The sequence below is a fragment of the Typopeltis vanoorti genome, chromosome 21 (assembly GCF_054136105.1).
Source record: "Typopeltis vanoorti isolate ZY-2024b chromosome 21, IOZ_Tvanoo_1.0, whole genome shotgun sequence".
NCBI lineage: Eukaryota > Metazoa > Arthropoda > Arachnida > Uropygi > Thelyphonidae > Typopeltis > Typopeltis vanoorti.
Genome location: NC_143569.1, coordinates 70479890 through 70507435, shown reverse-complemented (window position 1 = coordinate 70507435; position 27546 = coordinate 70479890). Strand labels below are relative to the sequence as shown.

General features: G+C 34.8%; 1 protein-coding gene across 2 annotated transcripts in view; it reads right to left on the bottom strand.

Annotated features, from left to right (window-relative positions):
* Nucleotides 1-27546, bottom strand: part of LOC150094957 (transmembrane protein 126) — a 199711-nt gene that overhangs the window by 109427 nt on the left and 62738 nt on the right. The window contains exon 3 of one of the 2 annotated variants that reach the window (XM_090411316.1): nt 9829-9906. The exons of the other annotated variant lie outside the window; for it this stretch is intronic. The gene's annotated coding sequence lies outside the window, so the exon portion shown is untranslated. The remainder of the gene's footprint in view (nt 1-9828; nt 9907-27546) is intronic. 2 annotated transcript variants of the gene reach the window in all.

Here is a 27546-nt window from a genome sequence, read left to right as displayed (position 1 = left end):
GCAGAATTAAAACCCGAATTAAAACCCGAAATTAAAACCTGGGGGTCTAACGCAATGGAAGCAACCCCGTTTCCACAGGCACCACGCATTACATTCAGAATACTAATTATTCATTCTTTGTATATATGTCGCAAGCAAAATAATTATCAAAATTAATTTAATAGTGCCTATATAATCATTACAAAAGATGAAATAAGAACTCTAGGGGAAAAAAAAATAATAAATATATATATATATATAGCACCACATCATTAATTCAAGCACCCAGGGATTTTTTTTTCTTTGAAATATAACCAATAAATGTATATTGTGATACAAAAGGTAAATAAAAAAAAGGGGGAAAAAAGCAACAAAAACGATCTAAATGCATCATATGTCGTAAAGCCAAGTTGATAAAAATTAATCCTTCCTCGCAGCTCTTGTTATATTTTTATTGACAGTCTCGCAAGAGACTGTCAATAAAAATGTGAAAAATAAAACTAAGGGTTAATTTATGTAGGAGGGGGGGGAGTCAAACCAATCGTTTCAGTAAATCGAAGACACTGTGACAAATGGCTTTTAAACAGAAAAGAGAAGATGCAAAAATTAAACCATGTATTAAAAATAATAAAAAAAAAACAACAACTAAATTTAGAAACAATCTTAACCGATGCCTTGAACTCAGTAATACTATGAAAAATATAAGTAAAAAAAAAAAAAAAAAAAAATTGAACAGAAATTACTACCCTGTAGTGATTATTGTTATTATTACAATAACACCTTCATGCAGTCCCCGGGAGGCCCCTCTATACATAACTTTACAAGAGCCCTATATCAACTATATTATCCACCATCCGCACTACAATATTTACCATAATTTATTTCATCCTTAATTCTCTACAATTAATCATCATCCACCCTAACATTAATATAATACAGTATTATTATATTAATAATAATAAATTATCCACATTTAAATAATTATGATTAAAACAGCTTTTCCGATTAAACATGATCAAACTCGATTTTCTGATTTTGTGCTGTTTGATCATTCTGTTCTCACAAAGAATTCCTTAACACCTGATTGAGTCTAACTTCTGTATCCTCACACATTCAGATCATGAAACTGTAACAGCATTTTCTGTTGTTTCCCGGTGCTCTGTAAATTCGCTCAACTATTTTCTTATGGATGACGTACTCTTCCACCAGTTTTATTCGCCATAATAGAATAAAATAAAACTACGACATCTTTCCAATATACATCTTCTTAGACTAGACTATTACAGAGCAGTAAAATAATACAAGACGTACATTCGAATCTTTGAAATCTCTACATTTGGTGGGGTTTTTTTTTATTTTTTTATTTCAAACGTCATATCTTTTCACACTGGTTAAAGAATTTAGGAATAAAAATTGCATGCACGTACAGCACTCTAACAAGCTAATGTAAATGCTTGGTATGATATTAAAATAGTTTGAAAAAATACTGGATATTTATAATCCGTGAATGCTCTAATACAGGGGTGAGCCACCGGCGACCCGCGGGTCGCATGCGGCCCATAAAAGGTTGACCATACTTACATGGCATGTGTCCCGTATCTTGAATTATTTAAATAATACATTTTATAATATGAATAATAAATTAAAAATAATTTTATACTCATACTTCTTGATATCTCCGTGCAACGTGCTGCTAGTCAACCTTGTGAGTCATCACGAGTGGGGATAACAAAGGCGACTTCATTCGACGACAACCGAGATTTTGGCGCACATTAAAGAACGCATTTTCGTTAGAAAATATCCAAAAATTGTATCGATGCTTGCCAAAAAAGCAGGGAGACATACACATATTGTGATGCATAATTTATATTACTTTGTTTTTACGTGATAATACTTTTTCACTGAGTTTCATTTTCATGCTTGTTTCATATCTCGTACTTGAAATATTTCTGTGTTTTTTAAGACTGATAATAAAAATTGATAACTCAAATATTTTTTTCACTTACTATTTTCGCTTAATTAAACGCTTGCTGCCCGATTATTAAAAATAAAAGTTGAATGTGACCCGCTAGTCTGAAAAGGTTGCCGACCGCTGCTCTAATATATGAAATTATTATTATTATTATTATTATTATTATTATTATTATTATTATTACGGTCACTTATAAATAGATATAAGTATTATATCTATTTATTAGCAAACGAGATTTAAAAAAAAACAGGGTTACCTCTGAACAAAATATCACACACATGCTCTAGATGGATTTCCTCATTTCATATGTCAGATAAAGGTCAGATCACGGAAATGAATTTTTTTCCTTAATTATCCTAAGAACATGCTAGTAATTGGCATGCATTCTCCAAAAGACATTTTTCAAATCTAAAGCACGTGAAACTCGTTACCTGGATTATCACAAGAAGGCCACAAATTGTCTCATTAACATATGTAGGAAAATCAAGAATAAGCAGACTCGTAATTTTACTTATCATAAATTTAGGGAATTGCTGGTACTAATTTTAAGATTTTTTATGATTTGCTTAAACATAAAATTTCAAGAAAGTTTGTTAAAACCTAGGAGAAATTATATTGCAGTTTTATATTAAAATCCACAGAGCAAAATACAAAATATATGCTTAAAGAGAATCAGACTGCACTTTTTTTTTATTTTATTTTAATATGTTGCTTTACCCATGAAAGCTTATTTGCAAACCTACAGTGCACTTCGTAGCGTGGGTGTTTTTTTTTTTTTTTCTATTTTAGTTTTAGTAGAGTATATATATAATTTATTTTGGTTAGGTAATTAACTTAGTAACGTTTCTAAGACTTTTATTATTTCCTGGAAAATGAGAATAATACTAAACTTAAGAATTTTCGGCATTACTATTATTTTATATGTCTGATTTTCAGCAATTACCATAAAATAACCATAATAAATTATAATAAACAATAATAACGTATAGTAACCTTCCATTGTATTATGATAATTTTCTTTTATCATTGCATTTGAGTAAGGATTTGAGGGATGTTGCAGCGCAATAAAAGAACTCTGTCCTTAAGATGAAAAGACCTGGGTTCCAATTCTGTATTGGATGCGAAGAACATTTGAGGGCTTTTCAACTGAAAGTGAGTTACTCAGTCACATACGATAGCTGTAGGTTTTCCTCAGGAAAAACCTACAGCTTATTATCCCACAAAAGTATGACAAGCTTAGGAGATTGCTTGGATCAGTGCCATGGCATGTTAAACTGCAAGGGCTGGATGTTGATAGTACATGGGAAGTGGTTAAGGAGCGTTTGAGGGAGGTAATGGATGACTGTATACGTAGAGTCTGAAGAATAAATTAAGTTAGAGTTAAATGGATGAATAACACCATTAAGCTTGAGCTGCAAACAAAAAAGAAACAATTGTGGATGAAATTTAAGGAGAAAGGTAACCTGAAGGGACACGAACAGAACAAAGCACAGGCCAGAAGGGTAACCAGTCTGGTAAGAAAAGCAAAAGCAGATTATGAAAGGAAATTAGCAATGCAAGCTAAAGTGAATCCCAAACAGTTCTTTCGATATGCTGCAAGTAAAAGAAAAATGATTCTAAGGAATCCCGATGGAAAGGAGGTAATTGAATCCGTCGAAATAGTAGAATTACTAAGGTAACACTTTGAAAGAATACATCATCCGGGATATGATATTGTAGTACGAATGTACTACAATATCATATCCTGGTGCTGGTGGTGTAGTACTACACCACCAGCAATATGTGGCCTTGCATTATCGTGGTGCAATAAGAAGCCATTCTTCAGCAATGTACACTTCCTTTTTGACGTGCTGTACCATTGTCCGTAAAACATCCGCATAGTATGAGCCGTTTACAGTATTCCCGGGTTCTACAGCGTGTTGGTAAACAATGCCTTCGTAGTCAAAAAACATTATGGTCATAACTTTACCGGCCGAATTTACAGTTTTTGTTTTCTTGGGGGTAGGCGAAGACAGATGCTTCCATTCACTGCTTTGTTGTTTCATTGTTGGGTCATAGTGATACAACCAAGCTTCATCTGCTGTAATGATGCGTTTTAAGAAGTTGTCGCCTTCCTGTTCCAGTCTTTCTTTCCATTCTGTGCACACATCCACTCGATGCTGCATTTGCTCCGGTGTCAAGAGTCTGGGAATCCATCGGGCGCAAACACGTTTCAGTCCCAAATGTTCAGCCATGATTGAGTGAACACTTCCCACATAAATATTCAGGACAACATGCAGCTGGCGTACTGTAATTCTGCGATCCTCCTTGATGATAATCGCTGCTGTGTTGATCATTGTCTCTGTGATGGACGTTGAAGACCTCACGTTCAAGATCTTCCACATTTTGCCTTCCTTCCTTAAAAGTTTTATGCCAAAAAGCGAAAAACACTTTCTCTCGACATTGCTTCATCGTGGAAAGCTTCGCGTAACATGTTAAAAGTGTCCGATGCCGATTTTTGCAAACGCACACAAAATTTAATTGCATAACGCTGTTTCAAGGACGCTTCCATTTCGACGACTGGTCGCGGCTCGTAGGCGCGCTGAAACAACCTTTTTTTTTTAGTCACGTGACACTCTGGCACATCAGCCCGCATACGCCATCTATCAACCTCTTTTGTTAATACAGACAGCAACATTTCTTTATTCCACAGAAATTAATATTGTAATGAGTGGTTTCGCGACAGTAAAATTAGTCTTATTACTTATTGAACAGCCCTCGTATGAATTTTCATTCCATAAACTCATAAAAATCACTAATAATCTTGGGCTAGCTTTCTGTGATTTCCTACTGGTCTGTAAAAATCTAAAAATGTTACTGCTAAAACGACCTCGCCTACTCCCTCTGGGAAATAAAAAGAGTTAGCAAATTAATTTTTATAGTATATATTATTATTATTATTATTCGTGACACCTCCAAGGAGTCCGAAAACTCATCGCGGGAGGACACCTATTTTACAACTCTCCATCTCCACCACTACACTGAACCTCTACTACTAATTCAACATCAGCGCCATCTACTGGCCACTACCAGCACAGCTAGTATTTTTTTTGTCTGTAAATTGCGTGTGTTCGGAAGGCCAATTTGTCTGTATGCGGGATGAAAAACTCGAGTTTCCGGGAGAAAAAACCCTGCTACCTCCGTATGAGATCGACTAACTCACCTTCGATTGAAAAACGTCTATATAAAGATTCCTCCCGTCATGACGAGAATCGAACTTAGGCCTTTTCCAATCGAAGGGCGCAACGTACCGTCGTTTTTTCCAATTGCCATACGGAGGCGCTTATTATGGCTTGCATTATTCTCTGCTATTGCTGCCGTATTGTCTTTCCATGTGTTACGAGAATGCACAATATTATTATTATTATTATTATTATTATTATTATTATTATTTCATTTATTACATTTGAATATATTTTAATTAAATTGTCATCTCCTTATTCAATTTATTTACTTATTTTGGAAGTTTCACGTTTTAATTAAGTTTATGTAAGACAGAATAATTACAAGTAAATTTAGAATGATTTCAATTGTAGAACCGGTTTAAACGAGAACTGCTGAGTATCTAATATCCAGTAATTATATTCATATAATGTAATGTTCAGATACTTAAATAAGTTATGTAGATTAACTTGCAGTGTTGTCGAGTTAAGATTAAAAATCGTCACTTGGAAAATGTTTACTGTTATAATATTTAACCGGAAAAGTAAGATGAATTTTCTAAATTACATTTTATGCTGTACATCTTTTAACTGGCTAATATCCGTGACCTATATCACAAATTCCTAAGACGGGGGAAGTGAATTTCTTTAAATTAAATACAAAAGCAATTATTATAAGGATGAAATGTCGATAATAAAAATTTCAGTTACTGGTATTTTTATTTTTTACGATATCCTAATTTTATTTTATGTAAATAGTAGTAAATACAAAACAAATATTAGTATTATTGTGCTGCAATTCCTCTCTCTCTCTCTCTCTCTCTCTCTCTCTCTCTCTCTTTGCAATATAAAAAAAAAAGTCTAAATTTCAGGTTAATGACAGAGGAATTCATTTTAAATTTTCAAAAAGTAGTTTTCTTCGTCTTAATATTAAAGCATAGTATCATCTTTAGAATATTTCACGAGACATGAACCGTAGTCATAGGTTAATCTATTCACAGGTGTTGGAAGTCATGCTCGGAAGTCGAATAAGGAATCGTTCTTTTAATGATAACCGGGGAGTTGCCAGACGGACACGAGTACACAGGTGAGTGCTCGCAGTAAGGTGTTCTAACCGGTTTGATAAGGTCTGTCTGGTATGGGATGATGAGGTCATTTCCATCCCCCCCCCTGCAACGTATGAATTTAAGTTTAAAATCCGCAGTAGTATTTGCCTTTTTTTCATTATACATTGCAATGAATACATTGAATCCGCCCCCCCCCTTCCCCAGTTAACTAGAGCAGTTATAAGATTGGCTCTTTCTTCTATGCTTTCAATTCATTGTGTTTCCGGACTCCTTCAGCAACGGCAGTTAAGCGTGTCTTTTGAAATTTCGAACTTCCGAAGAAGAGGTCATCCTTACGATGTCATACTTGGGGAAGGGGGGGGGGTCGAAAAAATGTGACATTTTGTAGCAGAAAGGTATAACTAAAACGATGTGATCATAAAAAAGAAAAAAAGAATTAAAAAAAAACTAAATTTTTCAAATAAAAAACCACATTTTTAATATCTTGAATAACAGAATACTATTATCTCTCTAACCACAATACTAGTGTATTATAGGTTGAGCGACCTCTAGTGACTAGAGGTTGGTCAACCTATATAAAGAAAAATTTAGTTTTTTTTTTATTTTTATTCTTTAATTTTATTTAATTTATTTAATTTAATTTTTTTTTTGAGATTCTCAAAAAAAAATAAATAAAATAAATAATAATAACAATAACGAACTAATTAAAATAAAAAGCCAAAAGGCTAGTTTTCTGGCAATTGAATAGATATTAAATGGATAAGAATCCTATATTATTATATAGCCAGTAAGTGAAACTCAAGATCGATAACTACGATCTATGAGTTTCAACGCCGAAAAACTATCGGCGAAGGAGCTTGCTCCACCTTTGCTTCGAATTGCCTTCGCCGATAGTTTTTCGGCGTTGAAACTCATAGATCGTAGTTATCGATCTTGAGTTTCACTTACTGGCTATATAATAATATAGGATTCTTATCCATTTAATAACAATAACGAACATTTTATTTATGCATAGTCCAGCAGTAATCGATGCTGTAAAAAGAGATTATTTGAATATCTTAAAGGCAAGATTCGTATATTCATAAAACGCCTTAAAAAATTAAAAAAACAAAACAAAAAACATGTGGTCCCTTTATGACATGTAATCCGGAAGGATGTCGAAGTTCTTTGCGACACTGCGACAAAGAGGGGAAAGAGAAGTACAAAAAGAAGTACAAATGTAGGTCAAAAATCTCAGTAGAAACTACGACGTGTTTTTTTATAAGCATGGTTTCCAAGGACATCAATGTGCTGTACGTGATCAGAAAACAGTCTATTTTCCATGGTTTTGCTCATTTTTTCTTTCAACTTTTCCTCATTCTCAAACTGTGACAGATTGGTAATATCAGAGATCGCTAGATATTAAAAAAAAAGGGGGGGGGGAATACGGTAAATTTAAATAAATATAATTATATAAGAGAAGAGAAAGGAAGGTCAAAACATAACGCCTTTAAAAAAGCCTTAAATTATACCACCAATTTAAGTTAATGATTTTGCTCGTGTACAAGCTTTATATATTACAAATAATCACGGATAAGTTTGAATTTTTGTAAGAGCTTCAAATACTGCAAATACAAATCATAATACTTTAAACAGTTTTTAACTACTTTACGAATTGTTTAGATAATATTCACACCAGCAAGTATACACACCAAAGTTTGGAAAATTAAATGCTGAAATGATACATTACAGTATATCCAAAAATAACTGCATTTAATAAAGTCAACTAAGTAAGCAAGTCAAGTTATTATTGGCATTAAAAATGAAGGGTGGAGCAAGTTTTGAAGGCATACACTAATATGTTATTCATGTGAAGCGCCAAAATTTCTAAGTATGTCCAAGTGGTTTTCGTACTTAAGGAGAAAGACTGGAAAATTTTATAAAATTTAAAAAAAAAAGTCAATATTGCTGACCTTTAATGTTACTGAAACTGAATTGTTATTAAAGGTCTCAATTTGCTCTGTTAATTACCTTATACAAGTACAGGTTGCTTGGTCACAGGAAGTAGAGATATTCAGTAAAAGGTACCACAAAGATTTATTCAACAACAGCGCTATTTTTTGCTACTTTGAGTCACAGCGTTAGTACTTAGATGACTGCTCCCGACTCTTAATGAGGTAACCAATGCTTTGGTCAATATATTTTTGCATGATGTCAGCTCTAGATTTGGCCGAACGTACCGGTATTTATTTGGTTGTGTGTGTGTGGGGGGGATACTGAATGGACTGAATTTTTTTCGGATTTCTCATAAAACTGGCATAAAATAAGAAGATTAAGTATTTCTTCGTGATAACTCATGACGTCATGACATCTTGACCAGACGATAACATAATTTGGATGAATTATTCAATAATTAGTGAACCTCGACTACACTAATTAACTATATCTTATTGACAATCCTCGAAGTCAGTTTGTTTGAAGAGAAACTATCATAAACATATGTTTATTCGTTTAAATTTAGATCAAACTCACATTTGAAAGAAGAAAATATTTATTCACATACCAAACGAGCAATTAAAGTAGCACATTCTCATCTACAACAGGCGTTCTTCATTCTATACAAGGGTCAATATAGGATGAGTGGTAGCGTCACGGGCCGCACACTTTTAGACAGAACTTAAATAAAAATAAACTCTACATTTTTTCAAAGCAATAGTTATATGTATTGAATTGCTATATTTGTTAAATCATTTTACTACTGGGAGAACAATATAAAATACTTGATGAGTCTCTAAAACTGATCACTGTAACCAGAGCAACGCAAGTGACTTTCAATGATGCATTGTGCATAGAAATCTACCACTCCCACTACTACAACTCGCACAGAGAAGCAGTAGATTTTATAAATTGAGTAATCTTTTTAAAGCAATTTTGATTCCGTGTTGAGAATATAAATTGTTTCCGTCATCAGAAATAATGAATATAACTAGTATATCAACCAGAAAATCTGCGGTCGAAACTAATAGTTAAATTGATAATACATATAATTTAATATAGTTTTATCCTGCCGCGGGCCGCACAAAATCACGTTACGGGCCGCATGAGGCCCGCGGACCTGCTATTGGCCACCTATGATCTACAACATACAGCTTTCTGAACATATCAAATTACTGCCAGGCAGTAGTTAGAGGTCGTTTCTTTCATGTATATTACTATGTTATCTCTAAACCCAAATGCATTCCACGGCATAACAAGAATAATACCACATTTTTTTCTTCTTTTTTTACAGACAATTATAATTTTTGAGCTATTGTTTTAAAGGAGATGCACATCCCAAGTCTCTACAATTTCGCTCCCTGCTAAACATAACATTTACTAGAGACAGTATGACTCTCTATGAACCTCTGCAATGTAGTCGTAGAATGCACCGGATCTCTTGGACGGAAAGACCTGATTTATATACACCTAGGAACGTGTCTATATTTTCTCATAACCAATACTGAATTAATTCGCCTCAGAGAGAGAAAGAGAGAGACAGAGAGAGAAATGGAAGGACTTTTTGTTGCATAAAACACGTGAGATCGCATACAGTTCGTCGAAAGAATTATCAACGCCTTATGGCTTAACTTACCTTGGTGTTAAAAAGTTGCTTCAAAAGAATGGCGGTTCTCAGGGTTTTGAAATCTTGGATTTGATTGTCGAGGCCTCTCTATGAAATAAAAAAAAATAACAATAATTACTTGTTTTAAGTATGAATTAGTTGAAATCCCTTATAAAGGTGCTTCGCTTCCTAGACGGGATTCAACCACAGATCTTTTCAACTAAAGAGCATCGTTAATATCGATTAACACACTTTGAGAAAATCCCTCATTTAAGGGATCGTGTAGAAGAGAAACCATCAAAATAGAGTGATTATTTCTAGATGTAAACAAATTTAATATATCAGAATGCAATGACCAACCAGTTTATTAAGTACAAGTATTTGAAACATGGATTCCATGAGATCCGAAAGGTGTTCATAAGATGCACTACCACGTATACCAGATGGTAGTGCATCCTCTTCTTTAAACATCTGTGGGCGATGAGGAAAAACGAGAAGTTCTTGACAGAACGTAAAGGCATCCTTATAATCCAGTGGCCATTATAGAACGATTTTTGCCTTGAGATATGGATATTGTTCTGCTGGAAACGGTGATTATCCTGCGAACATGTTCAAATGAGTGCAACATTCGGACGTAGCTTCAACAGTATCAGTGGACCTAACGTGTGCCAAGAAAACCTTGCCACACCATCAAACCATCAGCCATCTGTAGTGTACCCGGCACAACAGATCTATTGATTCAAGCTGCTATTGCCAGTACCTTAACCCTATTGTCAATGTGATACAAGTCCAGTATACGTGAACCCCATACATATAGCTGCTTGTTTTTAGCTTAGGAGTGGAACTCGGTTCGTACAGAGTCCGATATCATGAGTTCGGATATGTTCCTTTTCAGACTGCGATCGTGCTGCCATTTGACTGAATGTGGTCCATCTTTTAAAATTTTACAAATATTAATTCTTTATTGGTTTCTCACATCCGCAAGCTGTGTGAAGCCAAGGGATTGCAGTTAGATGTACATTTTCTGTTTCATTAAAGTATTCTCGGCATACTTGGGATAATATTATGCATGACATCTCTAAAGGGTGGCAGTTTGATGCTTATATCAGCATATCTGGCAACGATTTTATACCATCCTCAAAATCATAGATTGCAATGATAACCAACGAAGAACACACACACACATACATTCTTTTTCGGTACCATCTACCATATTCTTATCCTAGAACGGACCCTAGAACTTCCATGGATGAAAGAGTGGTAACTAATAAACTGATTATAATACAGTACTTTTGCATTCCGAACACAGCATCCCGAAATAGGAATCTTATAATTTTATGTAACTTTCTTTACGTCTTTGTTTTTTGTTTCAGATATTCTCCAGAGCAGGGTATCCTGATTATTTAAGTTTTAGTCCATCTCTGATTCTCTTCGGGAACTTGGATTTGTCATTCCCAAGAAAGGCAAACCGACCAGAAAAACATATGCATCAATAGACATAATATATTCGCCACACAGTTGCCTTTGGAAGCAATTTCTAACAACCCAATCCAATCCATGGTAGTGTTTTTTATTTTTTTATTTTTTTTTTTAACTCAGTGGCAAGCATTGATATTGAATATTACATCGTTAGGTGTGCGTGACAGAGATGGAGTTTAGCTATTTTAAGAGTGAGAAAAACTCTTCCGACCCGTACGAGACTAGCTAACTCATTTTTAGTTGGAAAAAGTCCTTACATATAAATGTTTCCAATGCCATAACAAAATTCCAACCTAGAATTCAATGTCATATTTAAAAGCTTGAATTGCGACGGCGCCTGCTTATTGCCGTACAATATTTCGTGCTATTAATACCCCTCAATTTTAATGCAGAAATGTCGTAAGCATTCACTGGATATTTCTTTCTTATTTTTTTTTTTCTTCTCTCAAATTTTCAAACGAATAATTGTCCAATAACTTTAATTCACTTCGATTTCAAGCCACTCAAAGTACTGTTGAATTATAGCAAATGCGATAAAAAGTAGTAAAATCCATAAAAGAAAAATAAATATTCAATGGTCCATTAAAAAATGCATTAAAACAATGTTCCTCAATTTCATTTTCAGTGAAAGGCACATTTGAGTGAAAGACTACGTTAAAACCTATATTTTTTTAGCCCATCCGTGACGCCTGCATTTTTTTTTCTTATTTTATTTATTTTTTAACATCTATACTGCTCTAGAATATTAGAAATGCCAAGTAAAGCTCCTTACAGAGGCTGCTATCTCACTTCATCAATTCCTAAAGCATACAATTGTGATGTAGAGCGATTTCCTGCAAAGTATTACTGCGCACCCCCGCAGGGAGCCTTACTCGATAATACAGCACTAGAATTCAGGCACAATGAGAATGCAAAGGAAAGTGGAATTTGTGTAGTGCGCTACCTACTGATGACTTAGGACAAATCGCAATATCCTGCCAACCAAACTGAACTCGCTTGTTTGTTTTCTCTCTCTCTCTCTCTCTCTCTCGCAATTAAGTGAAATTCGTCAAGGATTGTAAACGTATTCGGAACATTTAGGAAGCACTGAAAATTCTAAGTAAACTCTTATTCACTCTGTTTACTAGAAGGAATAAGTTATACTTTCTGAGTTTTCTACTATTTCAAGCAAATATTTCCCAGCAAATGATTAATCTGGTTATATTGTTTCATGTCTATCGTTTTCTATATTTTAATTTACTAATAATCAATCAAAAAAATTTTACTGTATTTTAAATCGATATCCTTTCTCCCAATCCCAAGCAAAACATTCTGGAAATTGAATGCATAAACTGGTAGACAAGCGATGGGGAAGAGCCTCCGTAGTTCAGACAGTATAGACGAAGCCCTTTGGTCGGAAGGACCTGGATTCGATTCCCGTCAGTGAACCTTTATTTGGTCTCTTTCGACGCAAGGTGAGTTAGCTGGTCTCATACGGAGGTAGAGGGTTTTTCACTCGAAACTCGGGTTTTTCATCCCCCCAGGACAGGCAAACCGACTCCGTGAACATGCACACGGATTACAGTCATAAATACTGAACTTAGGGGATGCAGCAAGGAGTGACGAACCAGTCTCATTAAATTAGTCGTGAACCCCTCATTAGGGGACTCTGCACATTCTAAAGAGATGGATGAAACTAATCAATCAATCAAGAGATAGGGAGATTCTAATATGAATGTTTATTTATTTATTATTTATTTATTTTTGTTTTATTTTCGTGTAATTGCAGCTTATATTCTCGGCTGTTTTGTGATTCAACAGCAAAAAGCCATCTAAACGCAATATTTTATGTCGGTGGTAAAAAGACCTGCCTTAATGATGCTCTTTCATTTTAGTAAAAGAGAGATTAAGTCACAAAGATGAAGCTAAGTTCCATCGTTTCAGAAGTCAGTTGTTGAAGAAGAAGAAGAAGAAGAAGAAGAAGAAGAAGAAGAAGAAGAAGAAAAAGAAGTAGAAGAAACAAGCAGTAATATGTATAACTATTTTCCCTTGGAAACAGCATTGAAGATTACACTCTCGTAGGCAACGATCAGTACCACTAGTAACATCATCTTAAGTGAAAGTGAACAGTAACCACTCTCTACCTTCACATAAACATTATCGTTTGCAAAATCATTTTGCTCTATGACGTTTTTTTTTTTTTTGTGGTTAAAAGGGATTATTGCTTTCGTGAAAGATTGGATTAAGTAATTAAAGACCATAAAACCATTTCATCTCATCGGATACAATACAAATTATTGTATCCGATAACAGTCATCAGATACCATCAAATACGGCAACTGTCTAAAACCATAACATGGATGGATACAGGTATCTGCAATGTTTCAAGACCATTTGGAAATGGTCTTGAAACATTGTATGCATATATCCGAAGATTGAAGATTTACATGAAGATGGTGTTTTGCATTTACAGATCGGATGGTGTTTTGCTATAACGCTTCTTCAGATAAGCGCAAGAGTATTCAAATAAATGAATCGTTCTGCATCATCTTCCTCAAAATGTTTTAGTTTATATAAGTAGAATTCTATGAACGAGCTGTGGAAATTATCCTAAACCATGGTCATATATGTTCATCCATCCAGGGAAGAGTAACCTAACTGTCGCAAAATAAAGGCTTTCTCTCCGTACTCTACCATCTCTGTCTGTCTCTCTCTCTCTTTGTTTATTCAGTTTCGGAGACAGTTTTTACCTTGATAGGACTCGTGTCCATTTATAATAAGCACAAGAATTAACTTATACTAGACAAGAATTTATACCCTTGTTTTTATCATTTACCTAAGTGTGAGCAAGCAAATACAAAGTACACCCAATATTAAGCTAGTTGTATATGGAGGAAGATGGCTTCACATCAAATTGCCTTGGCATTCTATAATACACCTCCTTTCGGACGTGCATATTGTTAGACAATATGGGAAAGTTCACTACCTATGCCAGTTTCCATCTTTATATAAAGGTACAGAGGATCTTGACAAAGTCGGTGAGCGATCCATATGATTACTCTAAACCTCAATGAATGAATTTACCCAACCGTAGAGTCTGCATGAAGTATATCCACAACGGATGTGTGCTGTGCATTATGGGATACTAGGGCAATTCGATGGGAATTCATCTGCCTGCATATACAAATAGTTGTGAAGTACTTCACATGCAAACTTTCTTTGTTCATATTTAGATAAAGGATTAAAACCATAATATAATTTCTTGTATAGCATAATTTACTTTGTAACCAAATGAAAATCCTTTTATACAGCACCAGAATTATTCGGTAGAGCTAGTCTTTACGAGTTTCATATAGCGAATTTTTATCGACATTATTTTCAGGTTATTGAGGGTTAATAAAAATGTAAACATAATAAAAACCGCTAGCTTGTCCAGGCTTTTTTATCCCCCCCCCCGAAAAAAACCCCTCACATCTTTTAAGCACTGTTTGTTACCAACTGAACTACCGAGATAGACTTTATTGCTCTTGTGCCAAGGAATATAGACCAAATTATCATCGAATGCTGCAGTTTTTAAACAGATCAGAAATCTATAAACCTGCTGAGTATGCACATTATATACAACAGAAGCGATTCTGCGCACTGCAGAACGTCTCTGTGATAATCGCTAGCTATATCTAAATTTAGAACACTTAAGACATTCAACAGAATATTGTTCCTTTGTTGTTTCATTCATCAAACAATTTTTAAGGATTTTAAAACTAGCTAAATTAAATAATTTTGGAGTAAGCATTCATTTAATAATATGTTTAATACTATTATTAAATAATAATTTGATGACATCATTAATAGCCATTTTAATATTAATATCGTGTTAATATTAATATTAGAATATTAAAATTCTAATACGATACGATACTAATACGATATTATTAATATTGGGGCACTATACATTTCTATCAAGTCACTTTTTTTGTCGTTCACATTTCCACTAATAAAAAAAAATATTAAGGCAACACCGATCAGTTTACGAAAAGGAAAATAAATTTAGTATTACATATATCCTCGAAATCACAACAATCATTACATTTTTATTTAATGCTTAATGTGTATTTATTTTTTTCGCGATTTCTCCTATAAGACAGTAATAACGGTTATAAAAGCACAAGAAGAAAAGGGCGAACAAATGAGCGTATTGTTCGTCTCGTATCTTCAGACAATACCCTAGGGTACGTAATAGCAGCACAACATACTCAGACAAAAGCTTTGATTCCCAGATAACTCTTTAATACTGAGGGGTTGCTCCTAGAGTTAACGACCTGCAGAAGTTCTGCGTACTCAACGGTCGAAACCGGAAGAAAAGCTATAGGAAGGCTTATTGTTAAAATTACGTGGAGCGGCAAATTCAATGTCCTTTCTCTCTCTCTCGCCTTTAGCTACTAGGCCGTTATATTGAAATGAGTGAGGTAACGGAGTAATGGGTGGAGTGTTTAGATAAAATACTTTTGTCTGGTCTGTAAACAAAAAAAAAAAAAGGAAATAACGTGGAATTAGTTTTTCAAGTGGACTGATGAGGAGATTTCTCATCACTGAGGTTATTCGTAGTTGAGATACAATCAATAACACTTCAAATGGAGTGAACGTAATGACAAAATGTATTTACAAAAATTCAGGAGAAAGACTTTTTGATGGGATGAGGTACAGTGGTTTTGAGAAATTTGATGCTTTGTGGCGGGGGGGGGGGAGTATATGTACAACCGCATCACATCACAGGAAATGCACAACAATCCTTGGAAATTTAAACTGATTTTCAGATTAGAAATGCTGCACTTTTGTTATATTTTTTCAATTATCACAAATCGTCAATTTTTTTTTAATGCAAACAACAATTTTACATACAAAAAAAATAAAATAGTTAATTTATCTTATGAACTGCACAATAAAATCGTGCTTATATGTGATTACAATAATGTTATTGTAATTTAAGTAAATATTTCCTTCCTTTTCATTTCTTGTGAGGTCTGAAGTTCTGAGACACTTTGGCACAGTGGCGGATTAAGGATAGTTGGGGTTCCTAGGCAAATTATATTTGGAGGTCCCCCAAAAATAATAGTAATAAAAAAGAATAAAAAATAAAATAAAAGTTAGGTGACAAATAAATGAAATTTTGTACTTTTGAATTTTTGGAACTTCTGGATTTTTCTGCCTGTTAAAAGGTTAAAGGATGATAAATAATAAAACTTTTATTTATTTTTTATTTTTAAAAAAAAATTTATCAGCCTCTTTTACAATTTTACAAAGTTTTTTTTTTACTTGCACTACACTCAAATAATGAAAACACGAAAAATCACACTAAAAAGTTAATTTTGAAACAAACACCTCACTCTTACACGATTCAATAACAAATGAAGCTAAGGAGCAACCAGGCAAAACTTCCTATCTCGGCAATGCAATCAGTTTTCGTGACCTCGAAGCTGTCAACAGCGCCGTGCGCCGACATTGGTAATGCGGTTTAATTTAAAGCGTAGATAGCGCACGCTGTTCAAAATACAAAATACGAAGCTTGTCAGCTAGCGCCGACATTGGTATTGCGACATTATTTAAAGCGTAGATAGTGCGCGCTGTTCAAAATACGTATTAAAACGTAATAATTGTTTTGAAAAAAATTTCGCTTAAAATAATCAAGATTTTTATGATGTTTACTGAAAACATTAATCTATTTTAAAAACACTATAGGAAAATATCTTGGATTTCCCCCCTTCCCCCAAAAGCTTGAGGCACCTAGGCACGAGCCTCATTGCCTTAATGGGTAATCCGCCACTGCTTTGGCAGAAAGAAAAGTGCCGAAAAAAAAAAAAAAGTGTTATATCATTTTACGGATGATCCATGCATGTTCACATTTCTGTTTAATATTTTACTTGTAATTATAATAATAAAAGAATGTAAATTAGCATTTTAAATGGAACTAATATTTAATTAGTATTTTAATTAGCGTAAGCTGAGTAAATCCACATCTTCTTCTTCTCATCAAGGATTAGGTATTTGCTTATTCCAGCTTCTGGTTTTTCCATCCTGCATCTGATCTCTCTCTCTCTCTCTCTCTCTCTCTTCCTTCGGTCTGTATTTAGCCACTTCATTTGGTAGCCGATATATTTCTATTCTCTATAAATGCTCTCTCTATAAGATGTGAATGGAAATTCACATTTTAAATGAGTAAACTGACATTTTAGTTTAACTTCTTTTAAAATAAATAGCTTTTCTCGTTTATTCTTTTAAATTAACGTTTTATTTTACACAAAGCATTAATAAGTATAATAAATAAGAAAATGATCACGGTATAAAATGGTCATCCGTCGATGATTTTTTGACTCCAGGAGGTATATGTATAATAATAATAAATGTTATTATGACAAAGATGCATTTCGCATGTCATTCTTCTCTAGTGGCGTCATTCACTATTTACAATAATTCAGCCAAGCCGTTTTTGCACCTATATATATATAAATTGTTTGACAGACGACAACAAATATTTATATGCATGTACTGTATGTATATGTGTGAAAGACACGAAAGTTAGAATTGCTAAAGCGATAATCTTTCTATGTAGATGTGAAAGCTCTATTATTAAGACTCGGTTCATTTTTGAATTATCGACGTGGAGAACTTAAGAATCCCATGATGAACTGCAAGAATGACTGATGAAAAGATTTTAGACAATATAAAGACAGAATGCTTGGAGACAACAACAACTACTAAACAGAAGTTAATGTAATTTGAGTATATTATCCGTAAGAATGAATCATTGGAAAAACCAATTATGTAGGGGAAGACTACCAGAATAAGAAGGGAGAGCGAGAGAGAGAGAGAGAGAGAGAGATTTGGACGGACAACATAAAGGAACTTACTAACACGACCATACAACAGCTGAAGAAGAGACAAGAGACCAAATGAGATGAGCCTACGTTAGAATCTATCCTGAGATATCTCGTGGCATTTCCATTTTCTGTTAAATCAGAAATTTTACGGAACTAAAAAAGAAAAGAAAAGAAAAAGAAAACATTACAAACTAATAGCTATGCTTCTTCTAGATAAAAGTTATTTAAACTTGGTAACTGGGATCTAGTCTGAGTAACACATGACTTTAAAAAAAAATTCCATTAAAAGTCATCGATTTAAATCGAAAATGAAATAGCTCCACAACTTTCAAACGATCCCAGTTACCAAGTTTAACTAATTTTCTCCAGAAGGCATAACTATTACTTTGTAATGCTTTCCTTTCATTTATTTTTTCCTCCGTAAATTTGATTTAACAGAAAACGGAAATGCTGCGAGATATCTCAGTATAGATTTTTAAGGGGAGATCATGTTTCACTAACTTACTTATGTACTATAACAAGGTGACAAATACCTTGGACAGAGGAGATGCATATACAGTGGTGTACTTGGATTTTGCAAAGGCTTTTGATAGCCTGCCACATGACAAGCTCTTAAATAAATTAAAACAGATGGGATTGGATAACAGACTTCTGTGTTGGATCAGTGACTGGCTGTCAGATAAGTATCAGAAAGTTGTATATGGGGATGTAGTATCTCGAAAGAGAAAGGTCACTGATGTGCCGCAGGAGTCAGTTTTGGGGCCATTATTGTACAATTTGTATGTTAATGATATTGGGTTGGGTTGGGTTTAGCTAGTGATATCCAGCTGTTTGCGGATGATGCAAAACTGGGGAGAGCAATGCACAGTCAGGCTGATGTTAATGCCTTACAAGAGGACTTGAATAGATTGCATGAATGAGCAGGTAAGTGGAACTGTCAGTTTAATGTTGTCAAGTGTAAGGTTTTGAGATTTGGTAAGCAACGATGGGATACAAAGTACACACTTGGTGGGGAAACTTTAACAGAAGTAGAGGAGATGAGAGATCTAGGAGTGATGGTGAACAAGGACCTGAAATTCAGGGACCACATTGCACAAGTTGTGAAGACATCACATCAAATAATGGCAATGATGCGGAGAACCCTGACATGCAGAAATAGAGAGGTTATGATTCCATTGTATAAGGCCTTGATCAGGCGTCATATGGATTATTGTGCACAGATTTGGTCGCCAGGTTTTCATGGTGACGAGGATATGTTGGAAAGGGTACAGAGAAGATTCACAAAGATGGTGATCTTTAGAATGTTGAATACGAGGATAGATTGAGATAATGTAAGTTGCAGAGCCTCGTGAATAGGAGGAAGGGGGGGGTATATTATTGAGACATATAAGCTAGTCAGGGGTTGTTACCAGGTAGACATGGAAAAGATTTTTCACAGAATGGGAGAGGGGGAGTAGAACAAGAGGCCATTGCTGGAAACTGTATAAGGAGGGTGTGAGCAAAGGAGTGAGAAGAAGGTTCTTTGCATGGAGGGTGGTTGGTGAGTGGAATGCATTGCCTGAGTGTGTTGTGGATGTGGACACATTGAATCAGTTTAAGATGCTGTTGGATGAGCATTGTGTGAAATAGTGGGTACCTCCCACGATGAGTCTCTGACTCCATGGAGGTCAAATGCTAATAATAATAAAATAATAATAATAATAATAATAATAATAGATTCTAAATACTAAATTTCATTAAATTCGGTTCAAACAAAGCGGAGTTATTGCTTTCGAAATGTCATCCTCCGTTTGTTCCAGAAAACTATCCAAATAAAATCAAAATCGAGTTAAATTTTTTGAAAATCTGAAATACCAAATATTAATAAAATCCACTTGCTAGACCGCAGCTATAATCCTATATATATATACAATGGTACCTTGAGATACGAGTGCCCCAACATACGAGTTTTTTGAGATACGAGCCGTCACTAGGTCGATTTTTTGCTCGTATCTCAAATTCTGGCATTTTATGCCAGAATTGGAGATACGAGCCTGGTTCGGTGACGTCACAACCACTGCTCTGCTCAGATTCCCGAGTCTTGCGTGTCATTCAGTTCGCATGTTTACCTCACCGCAGAAGCATTTCTGTCGTGTTGAGTTTTAATTTTGTGATATCCATGGAATTAAAGCATGAGATAATAGACAAACATGAGCATGGCGTAAGAGTAATAGATTTGGCAACGCAGTACGATCGCACTACTTCTACGATATGTACTATTCTGAAGCAGAAGGACTCCATAAAGGCTATAACTCCAGCTAAAGGCATTAAAATTATTTCAAAGCTACGCAACTATGTCCACGAAAAGATGGAGAACCTGCTTTGAGGTTACGGAGAGCACAAACCTCACCCTTCGAGAGTTCTGGAAGGACCACTACAACATTGTCATATGCTTCAAAATTATTGATATGGCCTGGCAGGGTGTTACAAAAAGGACCTTAACCTCTGCATGGAAAAAGCTGTGGCCTGAGGCTGTGGCTGAAATGGACTTTGAAGGATTTAGACCTGAACAGGAAGTGCTGGAGGAGATTGTGTCCCTCGGAAAGTCCATGGGTCTGGAGGTGGATGAGGGAGACATCGAAGACCTTGTCGCCGCACATTCCGAGGAACTGATGAAGGAGGAGTTGACGGAACTACACACGCAACAACATACGGAGGTTCTGCAGGAGATTGGTACAACCGCAGAAGCAGAGGAGGTTATCTCTTCAAGTGAGATAAAGAAAGTGTTGGCAATGTGGGAAAAAGTTTCGGACTTCATTGAAAAGAAATACCCTGAAAAAGTTGCAACTGGTCGTGCAGCGGCGCTATTTAACGACACTTGCCTAACTGATTTCAGAAACATTCTAAAAGGGAGGAAGAAACAAAGCTCCTTGGACAGGCTTCTATTGAAACGTCCTGCAGATGAAAGTGACAAAAGCGCGGCAAAAAAGAAAAAACTAGTGAAGAAGAAAATTAAGTTAAGCAAAAGTGAAGTGAAATAAAAAATTAATACCATACGCTAATCGGCTCCGCCAACATCGGTTTATTTCTTTAGATTCTCTTTTACATGTATGTACAGTATTTGGTTTTATTTTTTTTTTGTATACAATATTTGTTCATTATAAATACATTATTATAAAAAAACTGGAGTGGTTTTTTGGGGGATGGTACGATTTAATCTCATTTTAATTAATTTCAGTGGGGAAAATTGATTTGAGATACGAGCATTTTGATTTACGAGCTCGGTCATGGAATGAATTAAACTCGTGTCTCAAGGTACCACTGTAAATAAATATATATATATATATATATATATTGTACTGAACAAAAGTAAGCAAAACAAAGTTTTGCGCTTGAAATATATTCACGTCTGAGCTACTTGTGTATAGAGGCTAATGATTCATATCACTTGCCTTAGTATTTATCCCATAATGCAAAGTGTGTATAATGCAATGCATAATGGAAGGGCCACTATCCAGACCGGTTTCGACCTTTATTGAGTTCTCCTCAGTGGAAGCCACACCCGGGAGAGATACCAAGATTGAAGTAATGCAGAAGTCATATATATCTCTTATATACGTACAAGTAGACAAAAGGTGCTTGACCTTATTAAAAAAAATATCTGGATGAGAGAAAGATGTAGAAATTTTTTTACCTTGGATGTATTATATAGCCTCAGTAGTAGTCCGGTCACTTCTGACCAGATCAAGATCAAGATAAGATAAGGAATCATGACGTTATTGGTTGTTCATCTGATGACGTCATTTGTGTATGGCGTCATGAGTTTGGAATGTTAGGAATTTCCCTGGGGCATATGTGTCAGTGACGTCAGTTCTTGTGTTTTGGTTCGCGTATGAAATTATGGGTGATGATGTAGATAAGGATTCATGTTGTGATTGGTGGGACACTTCTGACCAGATCAAGATCAAGATAAGATAAGGAATCATGTCGTGGGTGTTTGTTATTATCAGATGACGATAAGTGACATTATTGGTTAGTTGTAAATAAGTGTCGTTATTGTTTTGAATGGAAAAGGAAGATATTAGTGGATAAGGATTCGTGGCGTGATTGGTGGGATACTATGAACAAAATAGGGGTAGGGTGAATGTGTGGGGAAGTGACGTCAGTGTCTTGGATGTGTATTGCTATGAGTTGTAGATAAGTAAATGGTTTGCATATGGCATTATGGGTGATGGATAGTGATAAGATAAATTTTGGAATGTTTGGAATTTCGCTGGGCCTTCCCTTCTGTCAGGGACATCACATGGTGCGTTGGGTTCGCGTATAACATTGTGGGTAATATTTAGAGATAACTAATCGTGACGGTATGTGTTTGGAAATTTCTGGGGAACATATGTCTCTCTGTGATATCACATGGGGTTTTGGTTTGCTATGGAATTGTGGGCGATGTTTTTGAGATAAGAAATCTTAGAATTTTCCCAGGGCGACACACATCCGTCATTGGCATCATGTTTTGTCTTTGGTTGTCTATAGATGGCTATACTAATTTTCCAATACATTTTGGGGTATTTCTTTCCTGTTAAAGGGTGGGAATTCTTAGAACAGAGTCGTGATGGCGGCAGTGATTAGGCTTTTCTGAATAATTTAATTATATGCTGGTAGCCCTCAAACACACACTTTTTTTTGCTCCGAAGTTAACGAATATCAGTTGAAGGTGACATCACTAAAAGATTATTGGTATATGACAACCTCTTTTTCGAATTAACGTTATCTTGTTTACAAATGTTTGCGTATTTTTTTTTAGTTTACAGTAAAGAGAAAAACCAAACGGCATTTTTAAAAATAAATTAAAAATAAACGGACACTTAAAGGCTTACAATAATTTTTGTATGTCTAGAAATTCTAATGATAATTTAAATTTACTTACAGTCTTTCTAGAATGACTCTTCTTAATGCAAATAGATATTTCAACATAGTTGAATTTTTATCCACAGCGCAACACACAAAAACACAAGCTTGAAAAAAAGAAATTTCTGTAATAACCTGAAAAGCTATGTCTTTTGTTCCCTTACATTTTCTGTCCGTTTGGTACACCATTAATTCCTTCGCATTAGGTCATCTATATTTTTATTCCCAAGGTGGTGAGTGTAAGCTCAAACTGTTTTCCTGACTAATATATCCACCATCAATCGGTAATTTCCCATCTCTCAATGCAGATTTTTTTTATATGGTTCTTTTTTTTTCAAATGATTCTTATTTCTATTTTACTTTTAAAATTCAGTTAACTACATATTATAACCAGAATAACCGAGTAAAATAAACAAATCAACTGTGTGTGAATTATTTTCCCACACTGATAATTTTCATTAGACTTGTTTGTAGATAACTGAGTGACTCATATCTGGTCAGTCCTCGTTCAGAGATTGGGAACATTAGTTAGATATTTGTAAAATAAATAATCATTTCTTTTCATAGAAGTATAGCAGTTTCTTCAAAGGTAAAATCTTCCCAGTGTTGTGTATTATTCATGCTTTCTGATGTAATTAAATGTTTACACTAGTGTTGGGTAGCAAAGGTTTGCAATTTGACCTCATATGATCAATGAGAACTAAGTTATTCGAATCTCTTCCTTTCACAGACGTATCGCAGTTTCTTCAAAGGTAAAATTTTTCCCAGGGTTGTACATTATGCATGATTTCTGATGTGACTAATTGTTTCGAGGTGATACAGGAATTGATTACACTACTGTTGGGTAGCAAAGGTTAGCAATTTGACCTCATGTGATCGATGAGAACTAAGTTATTCAACGTCACATATTGTCGTTATTGGTTTTCTATTGGTTCTGATTTTTTATAAATAGACTAATGGGCTCATTGCTTCCTGTTGTCTTTCTAGTATTTGGAATATCTGTATGCATTCAGAAGTTTGTAGTTTCAAAATGAGATTTTCTGGAGAAAATGTAAGTTAATTTTATGTCATTTTTATGGCAATGTCATTAGAAAATATTAACATTATTTGAAATTTTTTTTTAGTGACTACATTACAGAATTTTGTCTATAAGGTTATAAGATGGTTTTTGCAATGGAAAATTAAAAATCATATTCATGATTTTCAATCTGTTTTGTGTTAAGTGAAATCCCATAAGACATTATATATAAATATATATATTTGCTTGTTATTGATTGGGAAAAGATATTGAAAGATATTTAGTAAAATTGTTAGTGAAAGCATCGCGTAATGTCAAAATTGCAAAAACACATTATGATGAGTAACATTTATCTGAAATCTAAAAAGTATTTTTTTTAATGTGTGTTTTTGAGGGTTGATGTTTAGTAAATTGTGTTAGTGAAAGCATCGCTTAGTGTCGTAATTACAAAAACACTTTATGATGAGTAACATTTATCTGAAATCTAGAAAGTAATTTTTTTTAACATCTAAGTTTTTAATATATAAGTTTATAAGGTGGTTTTGCAATGGAATTAAAAACATGTTCATGAAAATACTTCAAACTGGTTTTGTGTTAAGTGAAATGTCCATAAGTCATTATTATTATCATTTTTATTTTTTTTGTCTGTTAGGGTTTTTTGGAAAGATATTGAGGGGTGATGTTTAGTAAAATTGTGTTGGTGAAAGGATTGTGTAGTGTCGCAATTGCAAAATCACTTTATGATGATTAGCATTTATTTATAAAAGAGATTTCTGAATCTAGAAAGTAATTTTTTAATTTTTTTTATAGCGATCATCGGTCATTCGGTTTGTTAGTGGTGGCATTGTGCATAATCATGCACCAGTTATTGTCAAAGTTGATTTAACAGATTTATCTGAAAGTGAAAATGAACAACAACACACAGGTCATGGCGTTAATCCACATCTTTCTCTTGCTGGTGTGGCTGGAAGCTCTTGTGACCCCCACAATTTTTACATTCTGAATGTGAAACTAAAAGCTCTTCTACCACTACTGATCCCTCACTCTACAGGGATTTTTATACTGTTTCGGTGGGCCAATCACATAATTCTATCAAATATCAAACTCATCAAATGGAGTATCAAATTCGATTTCGTGATCTTGAACAGAGTGTTTTTTTTTAATGTTTTGAGATATGCTTAATGAGATCATTCAGCGTTTAGCGAGTTTAGGAACTTTTTCTCACATTCGGTTGGGCATTAGTACATCTAGTTTAGAAAACAATATTAATTTATCATTCATGTTGCTTTCTGAATTAAGTATCCAAAGGATAGTTGATGCATTTTATGCTGTCGCCCAATCAAAACATGAGTTTCTTTTGGATGATCTTACTATCGATATTGTACTTATTAACATCAGTAACAATGGCGGACGCAGATCCAATGTAAAAAGAAGAACACTGCTTAGCCTGGATGAATTTGGGAAAATAAAAAAAAGCTATTGTGGAAATTACCAACAAAGACAATCCTTGCATGGCCTGAGCAGTTGTTCTGGGTGTTTCATTACACGTTGATGATGCCAAAACATACAGTCAAGTGTGATTAGATCAGCAACATTTACAAACAAAGAGTGTTTTAACTCTCCATAAAATTGCAGGGGTTCTGCTCATTTCTTGTGATATTCAAGAGGCAAGTCTTTTTCAAAAGCATTTGACTTTGGAATACCAAATAGTAATTTTTTTGGCAGATGCTAATTTTTCTGTGGTATTTCAGGGACCAAATGCAAATAAACAGATCTGTCTTTTATTTCGCGAATCTCATTATGATTTTGTGCGTAGTGTGCCAGCTCTATTTGGGGTGTCTATTATTGCTCCAATTGCTTAAAGACACTCAAAAACGCAATCGAACTGCAAATGCATAGATGTAAAATGTGTGCATCCACTTTCGCACAAACGCCATTCATAGTGCAGAACTTTCTTTTGTGTGAGTCATGCAATAGAATTTTCTACAGTAACGATTGTCTGAATTTGCACATAAAAAATATTTGTTCAAAATTCCATTGTTGCAGAGTATTTGGCTACTTTCTCTACAGATAAAAGTCATGTCTGTCCACCCGAGATGTCCACAATTAGAACACCCAAGGCAGATGTGTTTTGTGCAAAAATCGGAGGTCTCAAATAAGCAGGTTTCAATGATTTTTTGACACAGCAACTATTGCTAAAAATCATCGTCATGTTCCTGTTTTATGTATAGCTGATTTCCAGAACGTGCACGAATGCACGTTCTGGGATGAAAACTGTGTGGGTCAGTTCCTAGACGAGTTGTTTTCTGTCAAGAATATCATGAAAATGGATCGAGATGATAGGATCCTTCGGACTGTCAAACCAATATATGAAAATGTCCATGTGATTGCACACAATTTTCATGGTTTTGCCAGGTATTGTATTTTGGAATATCTTTTTCAAAAAATTTCCAAACCCGTGTAGGGTTTGATGGATTGAAGACACTTGCTATCTATTATGACCCTTTAAACATCATATTTCTTGATAGTTTTTCCTACATTAGTGTGGGTCTTAGGAAACTACCAGCCATGTTCGATCTCCCAGAAGTTCGTAAGGGTTTCTTTCCTGATAAGTTTCACACATCCGATTCTCTGGATTATCGCGAAGTCATCCCCCAAAAAATCATATTTCCAGCCGGAATTTATGAACAAAGAAACTCGTACAGAGTTCGAGACTTGGTACGAAAATCGTCTAGACACTGAATACTGTCTAAAAGTGGAAATATTAACTTACATGAAAGATGACTTGCATGTTTTGCGTGACAGTTGCAACACTTTTTGCACTCTCTTCATACAGCTCACCCAGATTGATCCCTTTCTCATTACAATTGCAGGAGTATGTTTGAGAATATTTCTCCAAAACGTTTTGAAGCCTAACACTTTGGCTATACTTCCTGCTCGGGGTTACATAGGGGAAAACGTGCAAAGCCAAAGGCTTTGGCTTGGCTCAAAAACAGAACAACATAACCATACAACGTGCACATTCTGTGGGGGGAGAAGTCTGCATCAGACCTTATTTTGTCGATGGGAAATGTGGAAGCGTTTTATATGAATTCTACGGCTGCTCTCATCATGGGTACCAAAAATGTTACAGACCAAGTACATTGCAACCATACAGAAACAGAGACATGGTTTCCCTTTTTGAGCAAACAAAGGATCGCGAAAACTATTTTCGTAGCAAAGGATTCGATGTGATCTCAATTTGGGAATGCCAATTTAATACAGAAATTTCTGAAAACACAGCCTTGAAAAATTTTATTGCTGCTCTTAATATTCCAGATCCCATTTTACCTTGTAGTGCTCTGCATGGTGGCAGAACCGACTGCTACAAAATGTATCACAAAATTCAGTCAGAAGGGGAAGTTATTCGCTATTTGGTCTTCAATAGCTTTTATCCATGGGTACTGAAATACCAGGTATTTCCTATGGGGCATCCCGAAGTTATTCTCGATAATTTCGACTATTCTCCTG